The following is a 21807-nucleotide window of genomic DNA, read 5'->3' as shown; positions in this document are numbered from 1 at the left end:
CGGGTTGCCTGTGTAAAGGGAAATCCCCTGGCCATCCCCGCATGTCAGACGAAAATGTTTAGCGCATCCGACAGAGTTTCGCACGTAGTACACAGAAATCACGGAAATCCACTCGCAGTGGATGCAAACATGTTCGCAAAAGTTTGGGACGAATTTAACTACCGTATAGACATATGCCGTGCATCCCAAGGTGGACATATTGAGCATTTGGTTTGTAAAAACACTTTATGATTAGCCATGTAATATAAAATTAATCTTAAGTGTCTACGTTCAATATTTTTCGTAATATACGCAATTTCAAATCGGGTGATTCTTTTTGAAACACCCTGTACTTTTTTTCCGTGCAGTTCTGCAGTGAAATCCATAATATTAAGCACACTATACCTGTCTTTCACTGTTTGCGCATTTAGTGCACGATAATCACCGACTGGTCCACAGTCTGTGCACAATATTATGCTTTATTTCTACATTTGCACGCAGTGGTTTTGTTATCTCAGGAAATTCTTTAAGTAACTGTGTTATTAAGTGTCGCCTGTAATCAGCTTGATTAAGTGAATTGATGCTGATTGTGAATTTTTGCTGTAGACGATAAATTGGTTAATAAATCAAAAAAATTCCTTAATTTTAGATCAGGAGTGAGACCGAAATTGAAAAGAAAATATACGCCTATTATTGGTGTGGACACATTTGCTACTAAAAATGGCCATTGGAATTTTCTTCGTAAATTCAAATCAATTGTGAGAAGTTTTTGTCGATATACATTAATATTAGATGTATTTACCGCATGCAAAATGAATAACATTGGTTTCATACGACCGACAGAGTTAGCCGGAATAAGTGAAACGTCTGACCCTGTATCTATTAGAAAATTTATGTTCGTCTTTTCATCTGTTACAAATGGCGACGGGATTTTGTAGGCAAAGTGACTGCCACCACTACACTTTGCTTTCCGAAATTCCCGCATTATTATCAGTACACGGTTGTTCACATTTTTGGACATTTTGGCTAAATTTTCTGTGATAAAAACAAAACTGCTTGTTTTCCTGACAGCGGGTTCTACTTCTATACCTAAAATTACGCCTGCCTCTGTATCGAAAATTAGGCCTTCTGTCTAGAGTTTCAATACGATAAGATAACTTCCTAATTTCGGCTATTAAAAAAATTTTCCGGGGAAAATTTTCCGTTTGAGAGGATGCAGAGGGAATGCTACTGGCTATATTGGTGCAACATTGTACTGGTTGACTTCCATCACACGACAGCTCGTTCATCCAAGGAGAGTGCCACAACGGCAGCCGAGATGGTCTGTACGTGCGAACGAAGGCGAGGCGTTGCAAAAACAACGGTTCTAAAAGTTGTTATTTGGAGCGTTCAGGGCCGCAACTAGGGGGGTGCTGGCGGGTCTGGTGCCCCGGGCGGCGGACTAGAGGGGGCGCAAATTTCATTCTCATGTTTCTCATAGGAAAGCATGGGAAGCCACGGTTTGTTTGAGCTTACTTGGTCCTTTTAATAGAACGATCACTAGCTTCATCTGGCAACCTTGATTTCCCATGTTTTCTCTCTCAACAGACGCGCTGGTCACGCCACCTCCTGTTATTTTTTCCTCCATGGGAGCTGTTCGCATTAGAAAGGAGGTCAGGGTAGGGTGACCATTTGGCCAGTATTTCCGGCACAGTCCCGGTTTTTCTGTTTTCTGGCTATCCCGACTTTTTTGCGAAAGTGTCCTGGTTTTTCAACAGATTTTACTTGAATTATTTAATTTGTTATCTTTATCAAAAAGTTTTTCGCTCGGGTAATTTTCATAACTCAATAACTATAAGTCGACATTATTTCAAGTGATCATTATTTCCTTTCACTAAATATTTCCAAAATCCTTCAACTTACTTTCGACAACTCAGATATTAGATATTGCCAATACGTGTAATATTCAAAGAAAATCCGACTATATATACAGTGTATATATTCGTATTTTCTTTGAATATTACACGTATTGGCAATATCCGAGTTGTCGAAAATAAGTTGAAGGCTTTTGGAAATATTTAGTGAAAGGAGTGAGGCAGTTGGCCTATTCCTGAACATAACCATAAAGAGCAGTATGCTTATTGACATTTTTTTTGTTAGAAGCCTAGTGCTTTTCACATTTGACAGGCAGCTGTGAACAAGTTAATTCAATTAACAGATTTCAATCAATATCATATGCGTAGAGAGCAACATTGATTTTCTAAACAAAACGTGGACATCGCCTGGGAATTTAACAGAAATTTTTTTAAATTACATAATGCATTTTTCAGAATAAATACATTCAGAGCACAAAGTGATACTGTAAAAAAATATGTGAAAATGTTCTGGCAGCAGTTTTCACTTGAGGAAAAAAATTGAGGAGGGGGGGGGTGGGAAAAATAAGATAAGATATGATGAGAAACAAATTATTCGGAATTCTTGAATCATCACCAAAAAACTTATTCTGAAAATATTTTCTATTTTCAAACTTGGGGATTTAAAACAGCTATTTGTTGTATTTCAGAAAATTCTGGTTAATTTTGAGCCATAATTGGAAATTTCGTGACTGCTTGGTGACAATTGGCGATGTCTCGTATTTGCCCTTATATTTGGGAACCAAATTTCCCGTATGCTATGTAATAGTATCGCGGCAATATCAATAAAAAACGATAAACGAACTCAATTCGGTCTTCATTGAAAAGAAAACTTTTTCTCACAAATATAATCATGAAAAAAATCACACAAATATAAAATTTTTCTGTTGCCCTAACTGGACTCGGGCGTCATTGTCAAGGGATTAAAATCTGTATTTGCACGCTAAAATCTGCTCAAATGAGTCATGTGCTTTTATTGTTTTGATAACACCTTTACCCATGGAAAGAAATGATCTGCTCGTGTTTGGAGGCAAGAAAACAAATTTCAGCCATGAGGTGAAGTTAATTGGAAGTTACAGACCAGGTGCATTGTCATCAAAGAGCAATATACTGTACTAGCTGTTACTTGCGGCGTCGATCGCGTGGATTTGGTAATCTGAAAATTACTCGGCGATGATTCTCCCATACAAGATTTGAAACTATCATGATCCCTTGGGGGTTGAACTATCAGAAATCCTGTCTTATAGTGGGTGTCTACATTATAAAATATAATACTAATCAAGTTCCATATTTATAACTTCAGCGGTTTCAGCGCGGAGCCGGGATTGCTCCATATAACTTTTGAACCGCCTTATGACCCCCTTGAGGTTGAAATTAGGAATGTCCCTCCTTAGTGAGTCTTCACATCATAAAATAAAACAACTGACTAAATTTCATATTTATAGCTTCGGCGACGAGATTGCTCCATATAACTTTTGAACCCGCTTAAGCCGGGTTTTCCTAGAAGTAGAATTTCAGCGCCGGGTGCAGTGCGAAAACGCTGATTGGTTAAAAACCTGAAATTCAGGTTTTTTTGACCAATCAGCGTTTTCAAGCTGCGTGCACCATAGGAAACCTGTTCCTAGGAAAACCCGGCTTTAGGGTTGAATTTTGAAAAATCCCTTTTTAGTGAGTCTCTACATTACAAAATGAAAATACTGACCAAATTTCATATTTTTTACTTTAGCGGTTTCGGCTCGGCGTGATTTTCATATAAACTTTGTAACCCCTTATGATCCCCTTAGGAGTTGAATATCAAAAACCCCTTCTTAGTGAGTCTTTACGTTATGAAATAAAACTACTGATCAAATTTTGTGTTTATAGCTTCAACGGTTTCGGCTCGGTGATGAATCAGTCAGTCAATCAGTCAGGACATGTTATGCTATACATATAGATTAAACAAATTATTTTTGAAACTGGCATTGGACTTCAAGTATAAAATTGTAACCTTCTCTGCAAAAAATAGCAGATATTAAACAAGCCTTATATAAGGTCCCTTTACACGTACAATCTTCCCTGCACGCCCGGAGCGGGACGTTCTTGCGCGAAGGATTCGAGGGTGGTTATAGGAACGCGGCGTTCAAGAGCGTGTTGTTAAAAAGAGACACATTCTTGCGCGCTCTCTCCTGCAGGAAAGAAGGCCCCGTTCAGAATTGTGTGTGTGTAAAGGGAAGCGTGTGGCGAAATTCATACGATTTAGTGTGGCGTGTGGACTTTCGGGGAAGTACAACACTCCACGTTCCTGGCTAAAGTTTTTTCCCTGTTGCAGATCGAAATCGGCATCAACGTTGTGTTTCCCAGATCTATTTCCAATTTTAAAAATATGCTTATCGAATAAATTTCTAAATAATAAAATAGCTTTTTTTTCGAAATTTCTGTAGCCAGTGGTAGGCGTCTTAACGGGTGAGTGAATGGAAACGGAACGAGTGGCAAATCAAAAAAGGGCCCCAAATTATTGAAAGGCTTTCATCTATTCTGAAATTATTTATTTTTTCTCTGCTGGATTTTTATTAATTTTGGAATAATTTCTTTCATAAATTCTCGCATTATTTTGCATTAATTATGGATTTATGCACATCTTCTATTATTAATTTCAAATTTTGAAAAACTGATCTTTCTTAAAATATTTATTTTATATTAAAAAAAGCAATTATTTTCTTTAAAAGGAAAAAAATAGAACTTATGGGCTAAGAGCCCCTAGTTAAACTATTTTAAATTTTTCCCACACCCTGAGGGTAAATGAAAGCTTGTGAAGTTATCAAAATAATAACAGTAATTTAACATATCAAAGCGGGTCTGAAGTTTACAGCTATCGCGCGCGCAAAAGCGTACGAGTAAAGGGGCCTTTAGGTTCTAAATCCCGGCAAAGTTTTAATTTTTACATACTACTCGTATATATATATATATATATATATAAAATGAAATTTCACTAATTTTTCAGAAGCTATACGAGGAGTATGTAAAAATGAAAACTTTGCCGGGATATATATATATATATATGTATGTATAAAGCTCAGATCGAATAAAACAATTCTTTACTTGATTATCTCTCACTTAATGATCTGTACTATCTCAGCAATAACCCCGTGATTATGCTTGAATTTCAGAAATATGAATTTTTCAGAATAAATAGCTCATAACTCGGGGTAGCTCAAGGCAATACCACACTAGAAATACCTTTAGCGTGGTGTTGCTCACAAGGCCGGTTGTCCACTGGAAGCTCACAAGCGAAAACAAGTTACGTGTATGAGCAAAACTGCTATAGTAGTCCTGGGGCGAAAACGACTTGTTTTCGCTCGTGGTAGGTCCCAGTGAACGACCAGCCTAAAGGCCGAAACACACCACACTGACGTGATGTGATTTCACGTCATTAGTGTAGTGTGTTTCGGCCTTTGGTCGGAGTATCACATGGGTCATTTTGGATCACGTGATGTTTTCCTTTTTCAGTGAAGGTTTAGAGGAAAATACAAACTGTATACTGTTCAACTGCACATTGTGCAAATATTTTGTCAAAAGACTGCATAAAGCAGGTCGAAATTCAGTGTTTACCGTGCATTGACGCACACAACGTGTGCCCTAAAAGCCTAAACCTCGTTGCAGTAGGCAACGCAGTATACGTTTACGCGAAGCCAGAACCTTTCGAAGATTGGCTGCGACTCAAAAAATAACCTAGCGTGAAATTACAAAAGTTGCTAGAGTGAAAGTTTCAAAAGATACGGTGTCCATAGAAGAATTAGAGAGGATGGATACTTGATACGTAAAAGAATGGTCGGGAATCCGTCTCTCTCCCAAAGAAGCGCCATGAAAAACTGAAATGGGCACGAAATAATACGTGTTACGGAGACAAATGGCTCATTGTCATAATTAGTGATGCAAACAAATGGAATTTATATGGCTTTTCTACTGGAACGACCTAAAGAAAAGCAAAACTTTTTCCAGCAGAGAGCAAGGAGGAGCCTTAATAATGGTATGGGTAGTATTTGCTTTCAATGATCAGGCTTAATTACAATTTTTGAATGGTTGTCAAAACTCTGATGCTAACATGGAGAATCTAGATAACGATTTGCTACCTATTGCAGAAGATTTAAGAGGAACAAACTGGACGTTTCAGTATGATATTGTGTCTATTCAAAGATCAGCTGCCACAAAACAGCTTCTTAATCCGGAAAATGATTGGTTTTAGCTTGATCAGCGATGAGTTGTGACCAGTATTGAGATGGGGCATATTTCTAAGATTATTATGGGGCATATTTCTAAGATTATTATGGGGCATATTTCTAAGAAATAGATATGCAAATAGAAAACATTCGATTGTTGATGACTTGAAGAGCTCTATCGAGGATGCAGTATGGATGGTGAAGTCCTACAGAATTTAGTAAGACAAATGGAGAATCGTTTGTTTGAGATAATTAGAAAATACGGCTATTAATAGCTTGTAATTTCTTTAAATTTGCAGTTTCTTTAAACTTTTGGGACAGCTATTTTTTGTATTTTTTATATTATGAATATTTTAAATGTTCTTCGGTAGAATTTTTTATTAATCCATGAATGTAGAAACACTTCAGGTATCTTCCATTGAAAAGCGCTAATTTTACTCACCGTATTTTTCTTGTTATTAAAAAAAATGCATTATCTAAATTTTTGAGACGAACTGTCATAATACCGGCATCTTCGGTGGTTCAATAACGATTATTATAAACCCTTTTAAATTATAACTAAAATGGTGAACCTCATTATATTGAAAGAAAAATTCCATTCAAAAACAGAAATATGCTAAGCATGTCCAAGTATATCCTGCTATCCGTGATGAAGCATTATACTCGAACTTATTTTTGTTCCAGGCATGATAAAAACCATTGAAAACCTGGTGTTGAGAAAAAAAAATTGAAATGATTTTTATCTCTCGGAACAGTCACACAAAATATCATTTTAGTAGTTTGTTATCTTTTTGTTTTAGAAATAAATGATTCATGTAAACGGTAATTTTATATAAAAATAAAATATTTTGTCATCATGTGTAATAATTTAACTGCATAATTTTTTCTAATAATTAATCATTTCAACTGAATAACATGAACTGGAAACTTATACTAAAACAGTGCATTGAAATTAATAAATAATAATAATATCTTTTTTTTTTCTGCTTAATTTGATAGTCTTTGATCACGTCTCATAAAACGTTTTCCCCAATCCAGCTTGTAACCGGTCCAAAGTTTCTCCAAGTCCAAACAAGTCCGTAACCAGAAATTTCGTTGAGGGGGGGGGACCACTTGCATTTCGGGAAGGGGGGGAGGCACCAGAACCCGAAGTCCTCTCCCCCCTCTAGCTACGGCCTTCAGTCCAAATGGTTTGAAGGATATGTTAAGCATATTCACAAAAATGTTGCATGCTTACAAAGCATGCAAAATGAATCCACAAATTTTTGAGATATGGTGCAAGCATTGCAAATGCTTAAAAGTCAGTGAAATTTTCAAAAACAGGTACATGTGAAAACAAGGGCGTAGCGGGGGGGGGGACTTGGGGGTCTGGTCCCCCCCCCCCGAAATGTGAGAAAATGACCGAAAAAAGGGAAAAAGATGGCCAAATCCATTGTTCTGTCACTTTGGTCCCCCTTCGAAATGAAAGTGGTCCCCCCCCCGAACGAAATTTCTGGCTACGCCCCTGTGTGAAAACTATGTCAGCATTGTGCATTAGAGACTCACGAATGTTTTTAAAATCAACATCATGTTGAATAACGAGGGGAAACTCATTGAACAAACTAAGGAAAACAATTTTCTTTCTTGAGTTTTTAGCAGGAACTTTCGATTAGAAGCGAAGAAACATAATTACGCCAACAGTTGCGACATTGGCTACAAGCTTGGTGAGACCCGTTTGTGAATAGCGTTTCCACGCTTGAGAGCGAGAGGCAAAGTAGCCGCGCTCTCTATTAGACGACTTTGCATTCAACGCCAGTCGAGTTCCAATGATTGCTCAGATCGCTTTAGTAGTTCAGCAAGAGCGACTCTCGGAATATTTGAGATAGTTAAGTGTCTCGGCTATCTTCGGAGTTGTTTTCGCACACTATTATCGATTTTTTAACTTCATTCACAGGTTCTTCTTGAACCCCCCCCCCTCTTCCACGAAACTATATGATGTTACTATTGTTGTGTGTATAGAATACTTTTAATAAGGATATTAAAATATATACAACTAAAAAGATACTTTTAAAACAAGTTTGATATGTTCTACTCAGATTGAAAGAGAGGATAAAATATTTCAAAGGTAAGTCTCCTGCTTTTACTTATTTAATTGAACCATTTGTGTATCACTGTCTATTATTTTCCTTTAACTCTATTACTTTGAAGGTTATTTTTTAAATATGTCATAGAAAAACACACTAAAGTATCGCATCAAATTTATAAGTTTTCGTATGATATTAGTTTTTAGGAAACTGAGATGCTTTCTTAATTTAAATCTCTTTTCATAATGCACACTTTCGATAATGCAGTAAATGAATTCAAACAGATCTAGATAAACTGCCCACATGAGGAAATTATTGTAAATTTTTTTTTAATCTCCATATCAGTAAAATAATGGAATTTGGCAATTATTGGTGAGCTTCAAAAGGGAAAATTTTAGTTTCATTTGGTGAGAATCGAAAGAACAAGAAGAAAAAAAATGAAATTGCCAATATTTTTTCTTATCACAGGCTGAATTTAAAATAAATTACAGCTAAATTTCTCTGGTTATAAGAATGGATTTACTTTGAAAATATCTTAAAAAGGAATTATTAAGACTTCCCTTACCTGTACTTCTTTTTTGGGAAATTATGATCCAAATATATTTATATTAATTTAACCAAACTTGGATATGGATGGGCAGTAGTGAAAGTTGCAGTTGCCCTAAATTTATTACAGGCAGTAAACCGGCATTAAAATACATTGATCATATGCGTATTTCATCTTGTGATTTTGACTGCTTAATAAATCCCTGTCTTAGAATTCTAGCAATTTATAAATTGACGTAATTAACAAATCATATTACATGTCTTATAAAGTTCTGTGCGTCTTATTAACACACATAAACAAATGTTGTAGATGGCAGCAAAATACATAAGCATGGCCTTGATTTAATGTTAGACATTAATAATAATTGATCTGCTCTTCCCAGCTTTTATAGATAACTATCTATTATTCGATTCACCTTTATCTTGTACCTACTGATATTATTTACTGTAATCGTATTGATGATAAGATAAACAAAAACAAGTATAAAATAGAAGAATTAAAACTATCAAATAAATTGAATATTTTTATCAGACTCAAACTAATCACCTTATTAATTGAGTGATTTTTCTATCGTTTACTTTATTCAATAATATTGGAGAATTAAATACAATACTTTTTGACATACACGGGTGCCGATACATTTTTTTTATTTGGATCCCGGAAAAAACAACTCGTGTACCACAGAGTATGCCACAAGGCTTACAAATGTAAGTAACATACATCATACGATTCAGATAAAAACCTGACATTGCAATACAGCTTAATACAAAAAATAAAAGATAAATCAAATCGTCACATTATATGGGCAAAATAACAACGTAATATACTAGCAATAGATATCAATATGAATAGGAAAAAAAATTATGTCGACGCATTGAGCATTTTCGAATTCTCTAAGTAATAATAAAACAATACCAAAAACAAAAGCTTTTTATTTTTTTTTTGTTCTTTATGGTGTAAAAACGTCCATTAAAAAAACTAGAACAAATCTCCTTTGAAAATAGAAAAAAGAACTTCATCCTGTTTCATTTTTCGTACGTCTAGTTTTAATACTGCTTATGAAAGTATCAGTGATCATTTATCTATTGCTGAAATTAATATGATCTTGATCTCATGAACATCGCAACATCACTGTCAAAATAATTACTAAACATGTTCTGGACTACCTAATAAAAAAAATATTTTTATCAAAACCTTTCTCCTGTATATAAATTAGTGAAACTAATTAAAACTAAGCAGTGTTCAGGTCTGAACATGGATTCTTTTTTTTTGGGGGGGGGGAGTGAAAGCCCGTTTGATAAATACCATGTATTCAAACACACGCCTGTGTTTTTAAACTCAACAACATTTAATTCTTTAAGAAGGGTGATTCAATAATGCGTCAGTGAAACGCAGGGGAATTACATAAGACAACCTCCCACTGGAGAGTTGTGACACACTCCCACATGTAGGGGAAGGGTTTGATCATTTGATCATTTTTGTCGCACCACGGTCATTTTCTGCACACGAGGGCTAATTAGACCGGGACCTACAATTTATTGCCGGTTCCGAACGGCAGGCTTGTTTTTTTTTATACTCATCGAGAGGTTGGTGTAGGGGAAGGGTGGGCATAATGCATAGGCGGAGATAGACTTGGAAGTCTGGGGAGGCACGATGATGATGATGATGCCAATTCTTATATACATCTATACATTAAATCAGTCGACTCCACCTTGGACGCTGGGGGGGGGGGCAATGCCCCCGCCCCGTATCTCCGCCCATTGCATAATGGCCATGGCGGGCAAAATTGCCACTGGCTATTTCCTTCCCGTAAGGTGCTGCCACAAAGCTCCAAACACCTCAACTGCTCTGCTAGTCCACCATCATTGTTATATGGAAGTTGAAAGCTGTTCAGATGGTTCAGACCATTTGTTTGGAAATCATTCAACATTTTCTTGTTTTTCACTGTGCTGATGTAAGATAACGTGTTTCATTAATGTTTTTAACAGAATACAAGTTCCTAATACATGCGATTAGCATTCACCCCTTGAAACTACAAGATTTAAGCTATAAATACGTTGTATATATGTCGAAGTAAGAGTTAGAGCTAGTCGTTTATGCTGTGGAGTCGCATTTATATAATGGCGCCGAAGAGGGCAAAATGGCCACGGCAGTGGTCATCAGCGGCCATTTTGTCCTTAACCATAGTCACTTTGACCGACACAAAATCTTGTATATTTTTGTACACAAAATATATAAATCAATTTTTATCCTAATTATATACATTTTTTTTACACAAAATTTCAGTAAATAAAAATATTTATACCTTTACGACGGTAAATATATATATATATATATAGGCCTATATATACAGCGAAATCTCGATAACTAGAACCTGGACTTGATAACAGAAACAAAAAGACTCCCAGTTATCGAAATTTATTTTAATCGTAGAAGATTTAATCAAATTATTTTAATCATAGAGAGATTTAATTTAATCATTAATAAAAATAGTTTTTGCACTTAAAGGTAGACGTCAAGTTGGCTCCCTCGCATCTGTCGAAAGAGGTGTTCTCTCTAATTTTGCAGTTTGTATATCACCGGGGAGATTTTTTATCCCTCCTTTCGTCATATTTCCTAGGCAGCGGATGAAAGAACTTGAAGATGGTGCTCCACCTAGGATAGATTTCATTTGTCAAACTTCAGGGTGGATGCAAATTGAAATATTCCCCCAATGGTTTGATCACTTCTTGAAATATGCCAAACCATCAAAAGAAGACCCAGTATTGCTAATACTTGATGGACACGCTAAGCACACGAGGAACCTCCCCTTCAATGAAAAAGGTAGGAATAATCATACCACTGTAGTTTGCCTTCCACCTCATTGCTGTCACAAGCTGCAGCCCCTGGATGTATCTTTCATGTGTCCATCCAACACTTATTATGTTCAAGCAATTGAGAGATTCTTGCAAAATAACCCTGGTAGGTTTCTAACTCAATATCAGGTGTTACGACTTCTTGGGGAGGCTTTTTTGAATGCAGCTACCCCGACCATTGCCGTAAAAGGATTTCAAAGATGTGGTATAGTCCCAATCAACAGAGATTTATTTAGTGGATTTCGCTGCAGCTGCGACTACAGATATCTATGATCCCTCTGTCGCCTGCCTACCAGCTGAAGATCATCAGGTGTCGCAGGCCCAAAACAAGAGAGAACTCCTTCTGTTCAGACGGATTGCGTATCTGCAGACCCTTAACCCCCAACGCTGCACTTCCTGTACTTTTTAGTGACGACAGCGCAGCATTCACTGTAGGTTCCGGAGATTCCAAAAATACAATTTCTTCGCATCTCGAGAGACTCATCTACTGTAAAGCCCACTCACTAAAAAGTTTCACAATCTTTCTATTGAATGAGAATATTGCTTTCATGAGAGAGAGAATACACATTCATATTCTTTAAAATGCAATCAAACAATTATTTTTTTATATCGGGCAAAATGGCCACTTGGTAGGGTTGCGGGGAAATACTTTTTCTCCAACAAAACTAACCGAAATAAAGTCAAAATAGTATTTTTTGCATGAACCTAAATATTTAAACTATCTTATACAAAACTTTCATTTGTTTTTTTCAATATTTACTTATCGAAAAAAATTTTTCCTTAGCGTGGCCATTATGCCCACCCTTCCCCTATTTCTCCCCAGAGAGAGGGAGAGAGGCATAATAATAAAAAATAAGAAATACACAAGAAAAGAAAAGCGAAAGTTGACATCAACTCCATCTTGTGTTGGGAGCAAGAGATAAAAAGTTCGTTGTTTCCACCGTTCGTTTTGGAATTCTCAACTTTATTCAAGTCGTAAGACGATTTGCTTGACTGTTCGTTCAGAAATGAAGTGGCCGAATAACATTTTTGATGTGACAACAGCTCGTATAAACATTATTATTATAATTATCCCCTCTTGATTATTATATATTAATCTCTCTTCATTTCCTTTTTATTAACATTTTGTGTTTGAATGAAAAATGCCACTTGTGTCTGTGAAACTTTCGCTCATTTTACACAAACACGAAGACTGAAATTTGCTTAAGCCAGAGGTGCCTCGTTCCTAGCAATTATATAAACATATATACAGTAGATGCACATATAAGGAGAAAAAAAGCAAAACAGTGAAGGAAAATAGATATTCGATCACCGTATATGGAAATATGTCAATGGGAAGTACTTTACCGTAGATCACTTCGGTTAATCACCATGTAGAAGTACTGCACTCGTACTTTCCTCCTGTCTGTAGGAAGCACTTGGATAACTAGTAAAAAAAACTAAGGATTCACCGTATTATTTCCAGTTAACTTTCAAGACATTAGAAAGCCAGAATAATTTATATTATGAAAAAAAATTATATGTATGTGTGTACGCGTAGGTATATAGTCCAAATACCTACATATACATACCTATGCAGGGTGCATAGCTAATAGCTCGAACCGCAAATTACTGGCAAACCGTTGATCCTAGAATTCCTAGAGGCATACTTCCAATTAGAAAAAGTATGGAAATAACGTGTAGACCTCAGATAAGTCATTCATATTGCAAGGAGTTGTATAGTTATTAAAATAAAAAAATTAACTTTCTATACGGACATCCTGTGTTCAGAAACCCAATTAGAAAGTTGTTGCCCTGTCTCTCCCGAGATAAAAAAACACTTTCCTGAGTGAAATATTTGCTGAGATATTTGAATTCAAAAAACGGAGGAAAGTTCGGGAAAAAAACAGGATTAATAACAACCATTTCCTCAACTTTAGATCAATTACCTAGTAGTAAGGCCAGAAATTTTCAGTTCGCGCTGTTAGCTATGCACCCTGTATATGCATAGTCTAAACCTATGTTTAGATAAACTATAAATTGCCTAGAATGGTTAGTCAACTTTGCAGAACACACGATGTAGGCCTACTCATATACATATGGCGATTATTCGAAATTTTTGTTATTTCATTAAATATTCTAATTTCTAAGAAATTCAAATCAAAGAAAATATTCATGTTCCCCCTTCTGTAACGTATATGAATATTATAGAACCATGATGAAAGAAAAAAAACGGGGGAAAAAATCAGGCAATTGACATTTTATTCAATATGGATAAAAAAAATAACTTGATAGCTTATTTTAATAATGAAAGAAAATTGCACTTTTTTTTGTTTGACATTTCGAATTCCCATCACTATTAAATTATTATTTTATAATGTTGAGTTATTGATTAAAAAATTGTTAATGCTACCGCAATTTGGTTTTTTTTGCTGACCGTCTCCTGGAGAAAAACTTTTTTCCCAAGAGGGGGTTTTCAACGAAAATATCGAATTTTTTTCTTCTATTTTTTTTCATTTAAGGCTTGAGATACAGTAATAAGATCTCACATGAAAGGGATGCATTGCACACTTATAATGTACACTTAGGGATGTGAATCGATAAAAAATTTCAACTAATTAATCAAAAAATTTATCATTCGGATTTTAATCGAATATTTTCAAACTATTACTCATTTATTTGACAATTTTTTTAAATTAATTGATGCTACAAAAAAGTATTTTATTAATTTCTCTCACTCACCTATTCGCTAGATGTAAACAAATATTGAAATAGATTAAGAAATAAAGGCTGCACGCTTCAAGTAATGCTGAACACTTTTGTCACATCCTTGTAATTTCTTCACTAACATCTTGTTTTGCTAGAAAATCAGTCGCTTTAGGGTAGTCACTGTTTTTTCAAACTACTGATCGATTTCATATACTCTTTTTCATATTGTCGCTAGAAACTGCTCCCGGATGGTACTGGGGGAGGGGGGAGGGTTGCTGCTGTTTTCCGAATACGAAAACTGCTGTTCACAGTGTAGACAACAAATTTTGGTCTTGTCTTCTAAAACGTCCATCAAGCTGAATTTGAAACTGAAACCGTCACCAGTTTTCGTTGAATCGACTTGATAAAAAAATTTGATTAAAATATTGATTCAAATATTTTTAAATATGGTCAGTTATCTGAAATGTTGCTTCTAGGAATATAACTTAAGACATCTAAATCGGTTTTCTCAAACACACCTCAACTTAAATTATCAACTTTTAACAAAAATTTTAATCGGATTGATTGAGTCGATTAACCCAACTAAAATTCTTAATTGCGATTAACAATTGATTGATTAACCTACCCGATTAATTGGACCAGCCCTACTTATAATGTGCTATGTTCGATACATATTGAAATTTGTTCGAACAAATAAAGGGTGTCTATGTGCTTAAAGCTAGTGTTATGATCCTTAACACACTAGTCTTAAGAAAATTATGAAATTTTGAAACTGTCTTAATGAAGGTATAGAAAAAATTTTCTAAGTGCTTTTAAAGACCTAAAGTCTCCGTATAGCTTTTGGTGTAAAATCACCGTGCTTCTGAAAGAGAATATTAGAAAAGAGCACGTTCTTGTGAACTCGACATCATACTTTTAAATGAAGAAATGAGGAATGAACATGGTTCTGATGCAGATGTTTAGCCATGAAGTTTGAGCATTTTCGCCCCATGTTTGCAAAAAATTAGCACGTGCATTATAATTGGCATTAAAACACTCTCCTAGGGATGAAGGATGGAATTGGTTTCTTTTTCCTCTTAACTTTTTTCCCATGTCTTCGTCGAGGTGTTTCCAAAGTTTCGTAACTTTATAATGAGTAGTTACGGTTATAGCAGGGCCGTAACTAGGATTTTTGCCGCCCCTAGAACTTTAAAATCAGATAATTTTGTAATGGTGTTCTTTGTTCCCACCTAAAACTGCTGCCCGGGGCAGTTGCCCCCCCCCCTTATAGTTACGGCCCTGAGTTATAGACAGCTCTGAATAGGTGAACTTTAATTATATACACCACACATGTTTTTTTGGGCCGGTGATCTCAATGATATTAATTTATTTAAAATTATTATAAACAATGATTTTTATACAAAACTGAAGGAAAAAATTCAACAATCATAACAACTAATAACAAATATAAATATTTTTCATTTGATCACATTTCTATTAAAAAAAATTAAACGAATTACCGCAATGAAATATACTGCAAAGAAAAACACATACGCACAAGACAACAATCATCATTATAAATATCATAAAACGGAAATTCAACTGTTTCGCTTAGAATGTTTATTAATTTCTTAAAAAACAGTAAGTATTATTCTATAAAGGTACGGGCAAGTCGTCTTCTTTAACAGATCGGCAAAAGAGAAAGAATAGCGATAAACCATGATATGAACAAAATATTTTTTTAGAGAAAAATTGTGAATGATTTGGAACTCCTCTTATACCAGTAAAAAAGTCTGATATAATACTAATAAGACCGCATGCAGTGCATTCAAAATTTAAAATCTGCTTCGACCGCCTTTTACGACCCCACACTGTGATGGGATTAGAGTTCACTAAAACACAATGTTAGGTGATAGTCCGTATAAAATATAGTCTTTTCAAATTAAAATTGATATTTAAAGATGACAATGTCAAACGATGATTTCCCAATATGTGCCTCTTAGCGAACTTCAATCTCATCAGAAATTGAATTTTCTGGATGTTATGCCGAAACTGATATTTGGGAAGAAAAGTGATCACTTTTCCACGGCATAACATCCAGAAAATTCAATTTCTCAGTATATTTCAGGCCGAAAAAATACCATCTCTTCATTCAATCTCATCAATTTGTGTATGTTCGTAAGGGACGGCCGGCAGCGTTCGATTTTGAATAAACTGCATGCGGATTTATAAATACAGTAAACCCCACTTAATGGACACCCCTATTTTAAGGCCAATAATTATTTCCCCTTGTTTACAAACCTTAAAAGTATGCATTTAAAATTCTTCATTAACGGTCACCCTCTTTTACGGACGAAATTTTTTGTCCCGCCGGTATCCGCAAAAGAGAGGTATCGCGAACGTTTTTACTGGTAGAAGAGAATTTAAAATCGTTCCCAATTTTCTCTGAAAATATTTTTTGTTTGAATCCCGTTTTATCGACATCCTCTTCTGTCGACCTATTAAAAAGAAAACGGCCTGTGGTAATTTATACTCAGAATAACATTCACTGTTCCTCCAGAAATTGTTAACCAGTGTCTTAGATCTAATAACATTCTTTCCGATTTCACGAGAAATTAATCTGCACTTTTTTAAAGCAAGGATCTTACACTGTTCTATCCGAGATAGCCCTTTGCCGCGTCCCATCTTTGCAAATCGAGCTTAACGAAAAATAACCTTATTGAACGATTCAAGAAGTTGTTAAAAATGATGCTCAGCTATATGACGTGCAGATAGGTGATTGCGCGAGAAAAAGGGAATGACCTTAACATTTTTCCCGACTGCATTACAATGGTAATGAAGAAAAAAAATATTTACGAAAAAATAATTGTGAATTTTCGAATGATTTTTTCTGATACTAATCCTCTTAGTCATCATCTAAGAAACTGTTTTTGAAAAATTCTTACTTTTAGGCCGGCATTATATTATAAAAGTTTGTAAAAATTATTTTATAAAAAACTTCAAAAATGCAACCAATGAGCACATCGGTTATGTTCGAGCGAATGTATAACCAATAAACTTATTGGTTGCATTTTTCAAGTTTTATAAAAGAACTTTTCTAAATCTTTTATAGTGTAATCCTGGCCTTACTTTTTTTTCAAATGTTATTTCTCTCCCCTGGCCTTATCTTTTCTTTCCACCACTGAATGAATGAACGCCAGGGTCTCTGCCACCGGACTTATCCCGTTGCCGAGATCTCTTCCAGCCCAGCTTCGTGGCAGAGTCTGGAACAAAGTGAGTGTGTACACCTAACAGTCTGAGTGTGTAGCTAGTGTTGTGTATGATATTTCAGTGCTGCCATCTATACTTCAAATTGTGAGTGAAGTGTAATGATTGAATATTTGTAACGTTGTAGGCCTGTTGCTCTCTGTGGCGAGACTTTTTAACGGGGATATCGGCTCGCCTTCGCGCCTTGAAGTTGGGAACCACAGAAAACCAACTTCAGCCGACCACTACTGTGGGGTTCGAACCTAGATCCTCGCATCGCGAGTCCGTCATTATAACCACTCGACCACCACAGCGGCTTCTTTCCACCACTGTACATTATATCTATTAATAATATTATATTATATCTTTCATTGCGATAATGTTTAAGGCAGTTAATGCACCCATTTTTTCAGAAAAAATGAAGTATTTATGACCTTGTTATTTTACATCAGACTAATCTACCGACAGAGATCAGAAAAGACAAACTACATATTGAAATTTATTTCAAACATTTGTTAATCTACGGCAAAGTTGAGCATGAAAGAAATGGACCGTGTCGCGTCATGAAACCTCATTGCATCATTGCAGTGCATTAGACTCATATCATCTTTCTCTCAAAGCTAATAAATAGTAAACTATTTCATGGAATGTGGACTTCATGTCCACATTCCATGAAATAGTTTACTATTTATTAGCGACTCGTATATTAGAGTTTATATAGTCACGAATCAGCTAATTTCCTCTAAAATACATTTCAAATGTATCACGACTATCAACCATTGCATGCCTTGTTTCTTTATCGCTATTGATATTAGTATTTTTGAGAACCGACAAAGTTGATTTTGCGAAATTTCCCCCATATCTTTTTCGGCAGTGTCCCTTAACCCCCTTTTTTTTGAGTCAATTCAAATGTTCACAACCTACATAAATTTTCTGAGCTTCGATTGAAGAATATTTGATGCAAATGTGCATGCATATAAAAAAATCGTGCAGTGTTTTTTACCCCTCTGTACCACAGCAAGAACACTATTGTTCTTAACTGCTTATTCAGAGTATAATATATGAAGTAATCCACGGAAAATATGTTCGAATTTTTTTTCCTTTTTAGAATCGGTGTAAGAAAATATCTAACATTTCATAAAGCAATAATTTTTGATCGGTCAAGTTTTTCATCTCGATAATACAATGAAGAGATCCAGTTGCGAAACCTAGATAAAATAGAATTTTCTCTATTTCCCAATTCAGTCATTGTAAATCCACGTCAGCACCAATCGTATGCAGCAAAAGAATTCACAAAAGGATCATTGTAAATAACAACATAATAAATAAAAGCATAGCATGTATTACTTGTGAAAGTTGCGAATCATAGAATAGTAGTGTGTTTCGAGATACTGTATTCTTGACATGCAACAGGCATCTCCCAATCACTATCGACGTGAAAGAAAAAAATCGCCTATACATAGAGAGAAAGTCCTGTGATTCTGATGGAATAGCACATGCAGTTTCCTCATGAGGCCATTCTATGATAGGTATATATTGTATAATTAATATGTTACGATAAATGTGATAAATCCGGCGATTACGCATAATTACCGACAACTTTTTTGTAAGTTTGATAAAATTTGCAAATTCATCACATTTATCGGCTATTATGTATAATCCCCAGAGCTCATATTGGTAAATATGAGCATATATTGATCATCAATGAATTACTTAAATTTACCGGAAATTTTGCCTCAACTTCAGTGTGGGAGGATGGATTCGATCGGTGGTGTTGATTATGCTTAAAAATGTCGATAAATGTAAAGAAAGATAACATTACACCGCGCCGATAATACGATTTATACGTTTCATCCCTATAATACTAATTTTAATCTAATTTAATTTTTATGACAAAATATGTGTAATATGCACTCATCACGTACGGGAGATACTGATAGGTTGTTGAATTTCAGTGATTATTTCTCTTCCATATTTATCATACCTACCAACTTCATTAGGGAATTATGCATAATCACTAGAAAACTTGATAAATGCAGGAAAACCTATCAAACTTATCGAGATACACGCGATTGGTGATTATGCATAATAACCAAATAATCACCGATTTATCATATTTATCGTAGCATGTATCTCTTGATCATCAATATATTTATCCATGACGTATAAACATTTAAAATTTTAGGACTATATCATGGGTTAGATAATATTCCCTCGTTTCTAATGTTTTATTTTGGAACCTTTGACGATGACGATACTGTTATATGGAACACAAACACTAAACGTTTCTACTATATGCATGCTAGGGTGGGTAAAAAAAATAAAATTCACATTTTTAAGGGGCACAGCGATAAAAAGGTGCTAAATGGTCTCAAAATAACACATGATTTTTTTTACATTCTGATTAGTGTAACTGCCTCCGGATTGATATTGATTTTTTCGATATTTTTTATTTTTTTTCGATATTTTTGAATTTTTTTTTCAAGGTAGGTTTCAGTTAGGGTTTCGACAAATTACGTTACTTTCTACAAACATAAATAATTCGTCACGTTGTAGTTGTGAGGGGTGGGTAGAGTGGGGAAGAGTCTAGGAAGACCCTATGCGTGCGCATGTGACGCCGACGCCCATGTTTCCCAGTATAACCAACACCTTCTAGAGCAAGCTTTAGTCTGCTTTAGAAGGTATTGGTATAACTCCGACTGAAATCAGGCGAGGTTGTGTTGTGCTCGCTTGTGAAATTTTCATTATGGATCGTATTTGTTCAAAGTGGAAATGTATGTTATTTCGTGATTGAAGTGACATTAAATGCCCATCGGTGACCCATTAATGGTGACCCATCGGTTAGAAATTCTTCGGAATATGGACTGGGTCGCCGTTTTTCGGTTAGTAAGTCTCGAAACGCTGTGCTGAAATTCAGTAGTAAGAAGGATTTTTGTGCTATTTGAAATATGATGATAATAATATAAATGCCACTTTTGTAAACTTTTTCTTGTAATAAATAAATGTTACTCATGTGATTTGTATTTGTTTTATAGACACATTAAATTTTTTTTTAAAACCTTATACTTTGACAAATCATCAAAAAAGTTTTTTTTCTTCAAAATATGTATTCTTCAAAGTCAATCCGGAGGCAGAAGATGATAACCCATTCTTAAAAAAATTTATATGTGAGCTAAAGACATCATTTTGGCACCCTTTTCGTGCTGTGCCGGATAGAAATTAAAAAAAAATATTTTTTTTTACATACGTAGAAAGATACAGAACTTGAATACAAAAATTTGAGTAATAATTTTTAGAATTTAAGAAGTTGAAAATTATCAAAGAAAGCGCCTAGGCTCTTTATGAGGGAGTGGGGGAACACCCCGACGCTGAAAGGAGGCAAAACGTTTTTGAGATAGCTTGGGAAATGCCAAACAAAGCGCTCGTCCCCCGACGTTCTGCCATATAGTAACACCGAAATTACAGAAATTTGAATGAAGAATATAATATTGTTCCGGATAATGTCTCACAAGTCCTTGAAATGATCGGAGGAGAGATGAAGCACAGTTTTCAGGACGTCACAGATTTATTCACAGGAAACAGCTATTTTACACGTATTTACAAGCAGACAGAACGCGATCGACAAATAAGAATCTCGCACTAAGCTTAAAGTCCAACAACACTGACTCTCTTCCTTTCTGTCCGTGAATCGTTTTTACAGATTCGTCGAACCTTCGAGAGATAGTGTTTCCAGAGAATTCTATTTCGTTGTACCACGTTGGTGGCGCCCTTCCCAAAGGTCAAAAGAGATTCTTTAGACAAATCTAGAAGCTTCGAGCAATATTTATGAAATTTGGTCAATAGTTTTATTTCATGACGTAAAAACTCACTAAGAAGGGTTTTTTTTTTTCAAAATTCAACCCCCAAGGGAGGTCATAACAGGGTTCAAAGGTTATACAGTAGAACCCCTCGATAACGGACACCCATGAGGCCAAAAAAATTTTTTGCTAATAGGAGGTACATATACGATGGAACCTCGTTTATACGACTTTCACATTTATACGACGTTTGGCTTTGGTTGCAATTGGTCGCTTTTAAATTTATATGCGACTGTGTGTCCCAGTGATACACCAATGCATAATGACCAATCGTCTCGATAAAGAATGTTTGATTAAATTTCACATTATAGTAGTAAGTTTTTGTTTCCTAAATGAAGTAGGAAAGTTTGATAAATACGGGAAAAACATAAAAAAAACGTATCTTCTTTTCATTAAACCAATTAATTATTTTTACCCGTATATGACATGTGCAAATTTGGTATTAAAAATTAAATTAAATAAGTGTGAAGAAGATAGAAAAACATTCATAACATTATCAGTCTTG

General features: G+C 35.2%; 1 protein-coding gene across 2 annotated transcripts in view; it reads left to right on the top strand.

Moving 5' to 3' along the window:
• The first annotated feature begins 7814 nt into the window (after positions 1–7814).
• Positions 7815–21807, top strand: part of LOC149080259 (trypsin-1-like) — an 82730-nt gene continuing 68737 nt past the window's right edge. For both annotated transcript variants that reach the window (XR_016193558.1, XM_089239354.1), the window contains exon 1: positions 7815–8171. The gene's annotated coding sequence lies outside the window, so the exon portion shown is untranslated. The remainder of the gene's footprint in view (positions 8172–21807) is intronic.

This window comes from Pholcus phalangioides, unplaced genomic scaffold, assembly GCF_987345545.1.
Source record: "Pholcus phalangioides strain wild (caught in Gottingen) unplaced genomic scaffold, Ppha-v1.0 ptg000011l_1, whole genome shotgun sequence".
Taxonomy (NCBI): Eukaryota; Metazoa; Arthropoda; class Arachnida; order Araneae; family Pholcidae; genus Pholcus; species Pholcus phalangioides.
The sequence above is the reverse complement of the archived record's forward strand: the minus strand, read 5'-3'. Positions and strand labels throughout refer to the sequence as shown.